Genomic DNA, 14,023 nt, shown 5'->3' on the forward strand with positions numbered 1-14,023 from the left:
TCTCGCAGGGAGCCCAATGTACTCCGGATAGTTGTAGGCATTCCAAATTACCTTCAGCAAACAACCAAGCCAGCCATGGTGCCTTTTTCGATCCACGGTTCTCACGATCACAAAGAGGAAAGAAAGGCGACGGGAGAACCTGAACAGCAGCCAGGAGGGATGCAGCGCAGACTGATGCTGATCGAGGACCAGGATCAAGAACTTCAAATGGCTTGTAATGTGGCTAAAGGCCGGGCGTCGTAGGAGAAGGCTGTAGGTGGCAGTCTAAAGGGGGCGTTGATCAGATGAGACTCAGAGGCAACGGGCTCTTGCCCGTTTGCGCGCGAATAATTCGCCACTGTCAAGAGCATGGACGGCAAGAAGACAAATTGGAATCAGCCAACGCCTCCTGGACGAGGAAAGATGGCACGCCACTTGGCTCTTTCTCGGGCGACGTACTTTAGTCCCCGGGCCCGAATGTCTGTCTATCATCTCGGGACTACAATGCCACCCGATGTTCGCTTGTGCGTTGCATTTCTTGAGCTCATGTTGCTGTGTAGCCCGAGAACGCCATTACCAAAATTGGCGACATCCACAACACGCAAAGGCCTCCAGAGCCGCGTCAAACGGACACCGTGAGGAAGTGTCTCGGCTAGAAGGACGACGGCAATTTCTCATTGGAGCCCTCAGTGGACCCTTCCAGCGTCCTGCCGCAGAAGGCTTCGTTTGCAAACCGGAAGTTGAAGGCTAGTAAGCAGGAAGCAGAAGATGCGTAGTTTGAAACTCAGGCTTTGGCGTACATCAAAGACTTCTTAAAGCTTGTCGGAGCACAGAACACTTGGAGCCTGGACAAGTTTCCACTACCATAGGATCTGCCGCTGGCTCAAAGTCAATTCCATCTATCGCATAGGCTTTGCGTTGGCCGCGGTGCTGTCCGGCATGCTACATTGCTTTGGTGGCTCCCTACGGTAATATGGCAATGATCTCAAAAAGACGTTCGAGGGAAGAAGCCAATTTCCAGCTTTACGTCCTGAGTCATCTCTTCATTATCAGCTGTATTATGGATGATGGCCTCCAGTTCTCAGGACATCCTCCTTCTATGTCATTCCGGGGGCCTTTGGGGTACATTACTGCTATTACCTTCCAATGCGCCCTGGGGCGTGTCAAAAATCATCAAGCGCCTATGTCTCTGGGAAAAGTTCCCCAGATTTCCTAGGATCCCTTGGTCCGCTGTTGTCGCTCAAACCGGCCTCTGTTGGGTCCCTTCCGGATACCCGAAGAAGCCTCAATGGTTACGTCCAAACATCCAAAACCACATGTACTAAGGCTAGGACATTGCTTAGATCACTGGCCCAGCGGGTACAGGGGCACAAATCACAAGAATGAATCTTGTGGATCGCCTGCCTCGAATATAGCGTCTTTATAGTTGTCCTCCGGGCCCCGAGACAGCTGGTGGCCTCACTGTCTCCCCGAGCAGCCTCGTTTCATTCCAACCATATCTTCCTGAAGCGATGCGACAGCTGTACCTTCTCTAGACCATGAAGTACATAGTCTTGGCCTTTCTTACCATCTGGCATCTGTTGGTTAGCTGTTTGCCACTTTCAGTATTGCAAGTAGCCTCCTGACCATTTCCACGAGGTTATTGGAGATTCGGTCAATTAGCGGCCGTGGGCGCCCATACGCAAGGCTTTGGGGGATGGAAGCGTGAGGGCGGTTCCCACGCCTGTGAATACGAATGGACGTATTGCCGACCAAAAACCCAGCGAAAACAGTCCGTCAAGAGTCGATTGTCTCGACCAGTACGCCATTGGCTATGCTCTCGAGGCAATTGCAATTCCGTCATCACACAGTATCGAAAGAATCTGCGGGATACAAAGCTACCTGGGGCCCGAGCTGTTTCCACTCGCACTAGTGGTCTTGTTTCCTTTGCCCTTCCCAGGACATGACCTAGCGGGCAAGAAGCACGCAGACTGGAACCACGCAGGCTGTTGTGCTGGCGGCTGTTTGCGAGATGAAAACGCCTCGCAGCTGACGCTGAGTACAACACCATCTGTGGAGTTGTACGTCTTGTTGGGATGATTGACGACAGGCTATTAAGGCAAATAGTCACTTCGCACATCCAAGACTTCATTGAGGTGTGTGGTTCTTATAGGTCTCCTGGTAGCCTGGACTGGTTCCTCGTGTGTGTGTGTGTGTATTCTCAAAGCACTCGGTTCAAACCTTGGGGGCGGACTTTGAGTCGCAGGGCACGAGTTCGCACACATTTTCTCGGGCTCTCTGCTCCTTGACTCTCAATCCTTGCGGTGTGCCATAGCGCTCCGGCATCTGTTGCCGTTTGGCTGATAAGGGGACTACGATCACCATATAAAGTCACAGGGAAGGGTAGCACACTTCGGACCCGGTGTTTCTCTCAGTATGAAGGTCTCCATCTCTGGCTCTACCTATAACGACCTCTTCGGCGTGAGCCTTTGGAAGGGCTGAGCATAGATCTTCCCGAACGGCGTGTGTTTGGGGCAGACCGTGGCCGGCAGTGTTCTCGGATACGATAGGTCGGACGCCAAGAAGCGCTGGCTAGACGCCAAGTCCAGAGTTAAAAGGAGGGTACTGGTCTGGAGGCTCGTTGGCAGATGGACAATCAGGCAATGGGCACAAGCGCCACCGGTACGGCGCCAACGTCACGTCAACCGCCGGCAACCTCACATCGCCCGCGAAGGGGATGCGGATCAACGAGGGCCATACCAACAGCAATCTCATGCAGCTAAATGCGGACGCCCTGTGTCTGATACCAGTACGAACTGCCGATTGAACAGCAACATCACCCAGGGGTACGAAGAGGCGCAGATAGTTGGAGAGAAGAGTGACCGTCGCAAACACCACCGCAAACGATCGAACTCACCCCCCTCCAGATGGTATATCGCGCTTGCGTTCGGGCTGCCTGCGCCAACGGAGATGTAATTGCGAGACTTCTGTTCTGCTCAAGACACGGAGGATAGGCCCCCCGGTGACACGAATCTCAAGATGGCCAACCACACCAGTATGGCACCGCAAGCAAAGACGATCACTGGCATGGCAACAACCAATTGGGTGTTCAGAAACAGCGGCTCTCGCAGGGATTCTGGTGCTCTCCTCTGCCAGTCGTCCTCAGCCCGAGCCAAACAGCCTTCCCTCGATGGTTCACAGAGGTCTTGTCGCCACAGGCATCGATACGTGGAGTCGAGGGGAGAGATGATGACTGGGGCAAACACGCAACTGGAGCCGGGCACGGTGTGGAAGCAGCCATGGACCAGACATGGGTTACATTTCGAGTGAATTTGCGCCGAGCGTGCCGAGCGTCATTTGCAGTCCAAATGACTACTGCCCGCTGTTTGAAGACATTTATTGTGCCTTCGTCGGATATCCTCACGTCGTGTACATTGTCCTTTGACCCGTCGCAAGAATTGTCAACCACCGAGCGTCCGGCCAGCAGTCGAATCTGGCGGGTGCCGTGTGTATTGTACGGCAGCGCTTCCCTGCTTCGACACGAACAACGCCAACAATTGACGCAACAACGAGCGCAACAGTGAAGGGGTCTCTGACCTCAGCCAACGAATCATAGATTCATATGAGTGCCATCTTCATTCTAGCTCTCGATCAGACGGTTCTTGGGCTGCTTAAATGAGTCATTCTGCGCGTCTCTGACGCCGCGAGTAACGATGTCTTCATAAGTACAAATACTAATAATCCAGTGAGATGTATATCTCCAGCATAACTCCCTCGAAAGCCTCCCCCGGGCCCCGATCGTCCTCGGCTACTTCTCGCCACGTGGTAGACTGACTATGAGGACAATCAGATTGTTCCAAACGTCACATCCATCACTATTCATCCCGAGGAAGGAGTGCCAGCACTCTTCTTAGGTGGAGACTTTGCCGTAATCACATCACGACTGTTGCAATTGGAAGGCTGCGCGGCTTCTTCATTTGGCTCCGTCCTCCGGAGATTCGGGTTATCTTCTCGTCGACGATCATGCCAGGACCGCGTTTTGAATGTGCTATCCTAAGTCGTCAAACCCGACGAGATAATCGATCGGAATCAGGAAGGGCTTGGGGATTGGAGAAGGGCTTCAGCCCAAGATAATGGCTAATCCATGTGCGCCGCCCCCGGGAAGACATCGGGTCAATCGACGGAGTTGCCACACACGATACTTGGCGGCGCGCGTTTGGCCAAGATCATAATGAAATATGAGATCCTCACAAATGCCCACGGAAACTGATTTGGAGACGCTACTCGAGAACGAGGTTCTTCAGGATCAAGTCATGTGAAGTGGCCAAGAGATATTTCCCTTCTAGACTCCGAGCTCATTGATGACAGGAGACTTCCGCGGGCCTGTTGGTTCTATATTACCAGTCTCAGTTCCCTGGGTGGTTCTCTCGTGGCTCAAGCCCAATAAGAGATCATGATATCTTTCAAGACGTCCCGACTGTCTCAGCCGTGCCCCCGTTACTGTTTGGGAGACCGCGTAATGTAGCACACAATGCCGGGCGGAGCACAGTCGTGTCTTCAAACCTCGCTCGAACCAGATTGTGTCCTTGGCTGGATGTCACCTGTAGCATATGCAGCCTCACGAGGACGAGCTCCCAGCCTCGTCGCTACGATTATATTCCACAAGTATCAGCAGAAGCGGAAAGGTCCCACACGCAATGCCTACCACTTTCAGCTGAAACTCCTAGATGGTTGGATGAACTCGGTGTGAAAGTTGTTGACAACGCGTTCATGGTCATATTAAGACCAGACGTGCGTCAGGAGGTGCGTCAAGCGGAGATCACGGAGGCCACCAGGGAACTCAAGGGCCTCAACGCCCATCCTCCACAAACACTGCGCCAGGAGGTGCAGGGCGACAGCCAACATAAGGCTCTCCCAGTATTCATTCGTCTTTGGTCGTGGAGGTAACAGACTTGTGCCACGTCTCCCAGCACTCACACGTCGATGGTCTAACGAACGTTCATGAAGAACAAGGGCCTCGAGTAGAACCGCGCGACCCACAGTACCAGGTCGACCGTAGTGCGGAAACCAGAGATCAGATGCTGACGGATTTTCCGTGTTGAGAACCCCGCCTGGCGACTATAATAAGCCCAAGCCAGTCGCACATGAGCCCAGCGCTACAGCGCGAGTCTCGAACCAGGGTCCGTTCATGTCAGGTCGCCTATTGACAGGAGCATCGAGCAACCCAGCCTAGAGCTTCGAAATCCGCTTTCAACGAGCAAGAATTCATCAAGAGCTTTCGACAGCAGAGATCAATTCGATACAGGCTCTGTTGTTGGGAGAAGGTCCATGACCCATTAAAACCGTCGAATAAAAAGAGGATTTTCTGCTTTCCGAGGCCGTTGTCGAGGAAGGTTTTCAGCAGATTCTTCGCCAATTCTTCGTCGGGAAATTACCCTACGGGTTTATGGTTTACACGCAACAATGAAGATGACTGAACTACCCCAAAGATGGTCGCCCTGAGACGCATCTGAAGGATCAACTCTGTGAACAGAAGCTCAAGACAGAGTTCACAATCAGACAACTCCGTCGAAGTCTTCGAGAAGACTCAGTTCCTGGAACTTAAGGTTGATCGATCTGAGGCCAAGGACAAAATCAAAACTACATTCACATTCACTTGCAATTCATGGCGAACGATGAATGCCGAAGACACCGTTCTGGGGCCCGGGTTGAGGTTTACTTCTCTGGTAACCTTATGCGAGGGTCTTGCCCCCGGGCCCAATATCTTGATCCCATTACAACTGGCGGCAGTATCGAGAGTCAACCTGGAGACCACATTTCCAGTCCTACCATGCGCCTCTTCTGATATGAGAGTTGCTGGAAATGTGTAATATTCGAGAGACCGGAACCGTTCCTAAGCTAAGGACTGATTGAGTGTATCAAAGGCTGGCCAGCAATGCATCTGCCGCCTTACGGCCCCGGTTTTGGAGACCGGCCTTCAAGCGCGGGGATATTGGTGTGACCGGGACTCGGACTATGCCATCTTCGACTTGTACAGCTCAGCGACGCTAGAGAGCAGGCTCATATGTTGGTTCTTTGCCGCTGGTCGGCCGGAGGGACTATCCGTGAAGATGACGGCATGCTATGTCTGTAGTCTCGAGGCTTCCTCGTGGATCTCATGGAAGATTGATGTCAATTTCAGCATTAGAAGGCAATCACATTGCCACAGGTTATGTGGATCAGTCACCCATGTACTCACACTTTTGGATCGTCACAAACTTCTCATCAACAATCCTTTACGCTTTCCTTACTCAGCAACGATTTCCGATTCCGTCGCAGGCTCATTAACTTAAGAAGGATCGCAGGCTATTGTTAACAATCCGTTACGTACGACTCCCTTAGTCATTGCGCCTTCCGCTTCTATCGCAACTACACCTCTGTTGGAGCAAATACGAACAAACTTCAACCCCCGCCATCTCTGCTTCTTCCTCGCAGACCGCCGCCCCTCCACATCGTACTTTCACCTCCGGGGCCACTTTGAGCGACCGCAGGTTCGACCACAGGCTCCGCGCGCTCACTGGCCGGTGTGGCTTGTTAGAAGACCCAGCACCGGTCTGTAGAAGGCGGTGTTGGGTCCCTCCTTCAATCCACCCGACAAATAGCTCGATACGGCAATACCGTCTGCCTACACGCTGGTGGAAACCCTTGTGAGCAAAGGCCAAGCTGGTAGATCTTGTCCATACTCTGGAGGCTGCCCTGGCGCAACAAGCTGGAAGTACACCGCCTTATATTCACCGGCGTCCCCTTCATACCGGCAAGACGCTCAAGGGCAGAAGCGAGTAGTCAAGACCGACTATTGCAGTCCTGGCTCTCAGAGAGATGATGTATGTTACTGCGGGGTTGACCTCTGAAATACTGCGGCTAGAAGCGCTCGCTATCGTTGAGTAGATCTCACAATATGCGAGGGGTCCGGAGAAGCCGCATGGGTCTGGACCTGGTACCCTCCACTGCCAACAATGTCTCCTATCTAGTCCCCCACGTCGCCCATATCATGTTAGGGGTGCTGCTGCCCACGCGACGGCTGGTTCATCAGAGTTCTCCAACGATGGGTTGCTAGCTGCTTCGCTGCCTATTACTACTCGGTGAACTACAGCCAAGGTGTCAAGTCCTCTAGATGGAACGGAATGATGCCGGCCGGTGTGGCGTGCGTAGGCCAACTGTTGAGTTTAGTGGGTAGGCGAGGTCGTTTTAAGATTCGAGGTTCTCCCGCTTTGTACCTCGGGCCCGAACCCCCTTGCCCCGCCATTAGTCTGCTGTGAAGCACGACTACAAATCCTGGGGCCCAATAAGCTTGGTTGGGGGTGAGCGTACGGTGATCCCTCTAACTCGGACTAGTATTGCTACCGTATACATTTGCGGGCTGGTCTGGGGCTGTTTGTACGGACAATCGATGGTCCGTAGTAGGGGATGGTAACTTTATAAGCCACTCCCATCAATTCGGGAAAGGAAGAACCTAGCATTTCAATTTCCGCCCAGGGTTCACCCGACAAACATGAGGCTTATTTTACGCCGCACTGGATACGTGCGCCGAGATAATGAGTCGACACCGCCAATGTCGTCGCTTCCAGTCCATCCAGCCAGGCCGAGAACCTCGTAAATCAAACTTCTACCGAGAACGAAAGAGAAGCCGACACGGACCACGTAAACCAACACCAGAATGCCTCGCGCAGAATGCCTCGCGCAGAGGGCAGCTTACAGAAATCAGGTTCAACCGGCGCGTGACACAGCGAATAAATCGGCACCGTGTTGACCGCGACTACAGTAGTAACGGCGCCCATTCTAACTGGCTCGATCGCATATTTACCCAGTTGGCCATCAATCTCGACTGGTCTAACATGAGGAGATTCGGGGTTCATGGCTTTGCAATGAGCCTGACCATGCTCGGCAGCCCAGTAAGAACCTTACCAAGGAGTCCTGGTCGCCTTCTTGGTCGGTTACCGCACGAAAATAGCGGTAATCTGAGTCAGCTGGATTGTAACAACGTCTATGAGGCAACTCGCCTTCTCAAGCTCTCGCCAGAACCTGCTCAAGCAGGGATTTGACTAAGAACCATGGAATCAACCGACGATATTGGTCCGGTCTTTCTTGAGGCCATGAGTCTCAACATAGACTAGTTCAGTACTTCGGCGGACCCAGCCCGCCGTTAGCTACAGCGTAGACTCTGTTGCCCCTCGTCGTGTGTTCAGCTTGATACGCCCCTCTTTGAGGACTCGAGTGTTGGCATACAAGAGAGATCAGGGCTCCTGCTGCGTCAATGATGCTCTTTGCAACAGGAAAGGGTGTTGTGCGCGGCGCATCAGTCTGGGAGGCACACCTGGCATGTAATCCTGCTGTCGGCGGCTTTTTACACTTCGGAAGCGACCCGAAGCTTGACCACTAGTCGAGCATCGACCTGATGGTCCTCTTTCCATCAAATCTACTCGAACTACGATCTGGTGATATACGTAATCGAGAGCGAGAAGCTGCCCCGAAGCGCGTGAGCTCAACTGCTGAGCCCGGAATCTCGATTCCACATCGCGGAGCTACCGCAAGCCATCTCGCAGCTCCTCCCTCGTCACCCCTCGCCATGGTCAAGATAAACCCATCGCTAGAGAACGTCAGCGCCCAACTCCGTGCTCTAGCCGATGTGACTTGGGCCTCCGGAGTCCAGGGGACCTGCGGGATACCACGCTGTATGGGAAGAAATATGGCGGTGACTGAGCGTGTGGATGGGGTACCAATGGTCCAGTAACTCGACTCGGGCTTGCATCTTCGTTGCCGACTTGGTTCAATAAGGACTCCAGGGAATGGCAGGCTTATTGGAGTGTATCCAGAAGCAATCTTTGCTGTCAGTTGAAAGGGAATCGTGCGCCTTTGTTTTCTTGCTGAGCTTGCGCAATGGCGGCTGGGGTTGATGCTGCATTCGCCCTGAGAGCCCCCAGGAAGTTGTGGGAAACCACAACAAAAGCACTCGACGACTTCAGCAGCTCTTTACATGAGTTTCCAGTGAATCAGGGCCTCACTAGAGAGCTCCACATCGTTCATCCCCCCCTTGGCGTTTCAATAATCGCATAAAAGCTCCAACCTCGACAACGCAGGTGGGATCAACGGCGACGATAGCCGAGCATGCAAACACGCCTGTGACTAAGTCGGGCCCTCGAGCTTCTCCCGAATGCTTCATCGCTGGCGTTGCTTTCGGTAATAAGCGCAGGTCACATCACCACGCTCTCAGAGGACATCATCTCCTTCAACGCGAAACTTCGATTTCCTATGACCAGCCTTGCTGACAGTCCTCACGCGTGGACTGGATCGCTCGCACTGTGGCCTCCCGCCAGGATCCACCCTATCCATCCGAGAAGCGCTCCTCGACACTAGGGTTGGACTTTCCCATGGGCTTTTCTCAGGGCCTTCCTGAATGCTTTATCAGGCAATCACATACTGAGTCTGTCACATAGCGAACATTTCGACTTTAAATGATTTATCCGCTGTCTCCTCCAAGGCATGTTTCTGCTGGCGCTGCTTATGTTGGCCAACCTATTCTTGATCCAAAGTAAACCACATCCCGTACGTCCAAACAGAAGCCTCCAGGATACACTATTTGCACATGGCAACCTTAACTACCACCGCATGAGCGGAATTGATACAAGCTGCTCACGAGCACGCTGCGTGGCAGTCTTTCTTTCAGGCATAAGGTAGTACGATGATGCATATTGCTCGCCGCCGCCACCGCAACAGCAGCACTATCCAATTCTGTCTGCCCTATTAGTAACAGCAGGCTCGCTGAAGTCGCTGACGAACCTCCGTGCTGTAAAAGAACAACATGCCTTGTCTTCATACGAAGCAACAGGACCTCATCATTCGGGCTCTCGCGGACGCTGAAGAAGTCCTATTTCAATACAGAACAATGAGGGGCCAAAGAAGGGGATAGGCCTGCCGACTATGGGACAATGGAGATGCAATGGTTCGTGGATCTTGAATGAGATCTAGAGATGGGGCACATTTTGCTACCTCTCAATCTGGCTCAGCAGGGGCATTGCGACTCGCCATCTCCGTCCAACGGTTTTTGTGCTTCCTTGTTTCTCTACCACATCCATGAGCATAACGACACGCGTCAATTAACCCCGGGCCCTGAAGCAACTCTCGACGCCTCAATTGCCTCCTTCGGTAAACGTGTCAACGCTGCATCTATTCTTCATGGGCATCGTGAACGAGACAAGGCAAATGCAGGAGATCGGATTGGATCCTTGGCTGCGCTCAACATACTGTAGTTATGTGCTCGCTCGGATCAACTGACTTCGCATGTGGGATCTTCGGGATCGTACCTGTCTCATTGTCACCGGCTCGCTTTTCGCCATCCCTCTCGTCGTCCTCTTACCTCCTCACTTTCGTCAGGCTTCGTCACATATTTATTTGCGCTTCCTTGCCATCGTCCGCATTCTACCAACATGCCCTCACGAGAAGATACACTGGGTCCTTGTGTCTTAATGAACAACGAACCCCGTGTCGCTGGTGGCCAGGAAGCTCTATGTAGACTCGGGCCCTCTCTAGTTCCAACAAGCCGCCGCGGAGCGTGACGCCCCTTGAGTTCCCTTGCTCAAGGATGCAATGGCTTGCCTCTTGCATCGACTGTGGGAAACGCGACTTTAACCACACGTCTGGCGTCTCGCGCCGCGGAAAGCTTCTGTCTTGGGGATCCTACGCGTCTTGGTCTCAGGTCGCGCATTTGCATCAGAGTAGGCCGGCGCTCATAAGATATCCCAAGGGTTCGACTCGATAGTCACGCCATGAAAAGAAACACGAAGAGATGAGTCGACGCCAGGCAACGATGTCGGTCGCGTACTTATCTGCTATAGCTCTCTCGTCACCGCAATCGCTACTTGCGGTGTACATATGCCCGGCCCGGCTGCAACCAGCCAACCAGCCTGGATGCAGTGACAACACCCAGCAGCAGTTCAAAAGGGGGAGCGCAGCTCGTTCATGACCTAGCATATGCGCCTTAGCACAGATTCAACCCGCAAGCTCTTGCTAGATGTTTGTCAGTTGGCACGCGTGTGGTCTTGGTCATTCTCTGAAGATTGGCGATAGCGGACTTTGCATCCTTGTTCTCCACAAGAGTATCATGACAGGTGGGAACTTTGCCGCCACCGGGTCGCAACCGGGTCGCAGTCGCGCAGGCAAACCAGACGATCAGCGATAACGCTGGTCATTCGACTTCGCGGAGCTCACATAAGGTCGCTAGAAACCTGTGGATGTTACACAATGAATTGCACATTCGGTCCGCCACCTCTCGCGGAAGCTGCGGAAGCCATTGAGCGTTCAGTAGAGCTGCTTGAGAACTAAACAGGCCATTTATTCTGATGAGCTACAGTTCGAAGAATCGCCACATATGTCCCTAAGTACCTGCAAGGCCATTCGTCTACGACAACACTACTTCTATCGCATCAACGACCCACATAACATCTACTTCTTCATAGAAGAACTCTACTGCGCGTGACAGCATTCATGTGAAAAACGTGTTCCTCGACCTGGGCCCGTTGGTACACCTTGGCCGCCGTGGATCCTAAAGAAACAATCAAAGCTCAGGCGACACCTGCAGCCCTAGTGCCCATCTCACTAGCCTATGATCTCGATGACGAGACATCCTCCCGAGATCACATTTGCGATGCTTGGAATACAAGAACTAGGCGGCTGTCGTTTAGGAAGAGCGGGAGAGTTCTTGTTCCGCCACGTCTCTACTCCATTGCTTCTGGAGCCTGTGGCGAAGCTCATCTATTAGAGGCGCAGTTGAAAGAGCCTCGGCCAGTGGTTCGGGTCAAGTTTCTATTCACATTAGGCGCTGAAGAACAATGACACCAGGGTGATGTGAGAGAGAAGGTTTCCTTGCAACAGCAAGTCGGGCCCGTTTCAACGTCAGCGATGGTACCAGCGTCTGTTGTCTCAGTTGTAAGGGTCCACCCCATACGAAATGTAGGGGATATTTAGGGGCAGTGCAAGGAGTTCATGAAGCAAGCCCCCAGCCCTCGACTGCTTCTCATAGGTCATGAATTAGTTTCTGCCACTCTTCCAAACCTAGCCTCCCTGGCGGATACAGCCTGGTCACCTACTACAAGGTCCGGCCAGAAGGACTTCGCACCAAAATGGAGTACCATGCGGTCTGGGTATATCGTGAAACATGAATCACCATCTGCCATCCGAAAAGGACCGCACTAGTGACCATATCGAGCGACGGAACCATATCGAGCGACGGAACCAGATCGTGCGTCGGGACGAGATCGGAGTTCACGCTTCGATACGAAGTCTTCCGGCTGGCGCCTCCGACGATGCCACAGCCCTGTACTTCACCATCTCGAGCTATTACACATCGAGATGGTCTGGCCTATCAAGGACTCTCGTCTGCGAGAATTATTTAGCTTCATGGGGTCATGGCGATTATCAATATAGAAAGCCTAAGCTAGAGAAACTGTAACATGGAAGCGCCATAAAGCCTTCATCGTCGGCTTACCAGCGCAGGAGAGATTCCCTTTTTATTTGTCGAAGGCCATGCCATATGAATTAAGGAGTCTCTGTGCTTCCCGGGCCCGGAGAGAGATAGCGCCTTATACAGCATCAACCACATCCGGCGCGGACGTCAAGCACGCTGCACGGCTAGTACAAGGGTCTTGGGAATCCCACATTTTCATGTAGCACCCGCTGATGGTGCAATCGTCCTCTTGAATCACTTCAAGACGCGACTTCCCAAAATTGGATTTGCTGCGAAGTTGATTAGCTGCCTCCTCTCCTTTTACCCAGCTTCATGCAAACCGTCATCTCCCCTCTGAGGATCGGCTGTAGCGAGGCTGGGATATCGAATATTCTGCAGCACTCCTTTCATTCGCAGCTTGTTCGAGTGTCTTGTTTACTCCTTGACATTTCGAGGGCTTCTGTCAGGTGCCCATGAACATGTCTGTAGGTGCAGATCTCTCAGCTTCACGGTGGTTGGGGTAGCGCTGTGATATGCCACGAGAAACGATGCCCCTCACCGCGTGTTTCGTCATTAGCACGATACAAAAAGCCGAGAGAACTTTACTATAAACATAGGACTTCTCGGTTTCTTTGGTTACCAGACGCGGTACTTGATCCTGTTCCGAAGCCTCTACTGCGGACTATTCGACACCCGCTCTCACATCATGATGAACGCCCCACACAGAATACTGACGGGCGGGGAGTAGAGGTATTTGGAGAAAATAACCATCGAATTTTCTTTCCTGTTTCCTATCTTGACGACCATGCTGCACCAGCAGAGGTTTCTGCGTTGACTACTTGGTACCTCATGTATGCGATGACGGTGACGATGACAGTATCTTACCATTGCTTCACCAAGGCAGGGTCGCTAAGTCAAGTGGCGTTCTAATCCCCCGTCTGTTTGTCAACTTCGTGCCGAATAGAGCGACTCGCTCACTGTTCGAAGCCCTTGGTGTTGGCCTTGCCTAACAAGTGAGCGCGGGTTGGCCACGCTAGATGTCTCCAATACTACTAGGTAATATCTCGTTGACAACGTTCAGCCAAAGGCCTGGCCTGGCCTGATCATAGCCATCAAAAACAAATGGCTTGGTCTCTTCGTTAACAAGCCGCTTCAATGGACAATTGAATTTGCACAATCTTTGCTCAAGGGGACGGACAGTATTTGGCTACACAAGATACCAGGAGCCCTATGCACCTGAGACCCCAAAACGGACCTCATTCTCTGTGCGCCGATGAAGGCAATCGAGAGTGGCTCAGGCAGGGAGCCCACCGATCCAACTAAGAGAGTACTGGGTCACCGCAAGAGAGCGCTATCCCGGCAGCGAACTCGATCTTGAGTCTAGACCAGGAGCATGCCAACCACCTCGACCTTAGAGGCGAAGGCATCAAAACAGGAAGGAACTGGCGATGCTATATGGAGCGGGCATCTGGTTCTCCTACTAATATTGTTTTGATCTCGTCACATGGAGACTGTAAGACGAGGATGTTGTGTTGTCATGCTGAACAAATAATGCTGGCAGCCTTTTGCCATCTCTGTCACCTCGAT

Source organism: Colletotrichum gloeosporioides (assembly GCF_011800055.1).
Source record: "Colletotrichum gloeosporioides strain Lc1 chromosome Unknown consensus_117, whole genome shotgun sequence".
NCBI classification, from domain to species: domain Eukaryota; kingdom Fungi; phylum Ascomycota; class Sordariomycetes; order Glomerellales; family Glomerellaceae; genus Colletotrichum; species Colletotrichum gloeosporioides.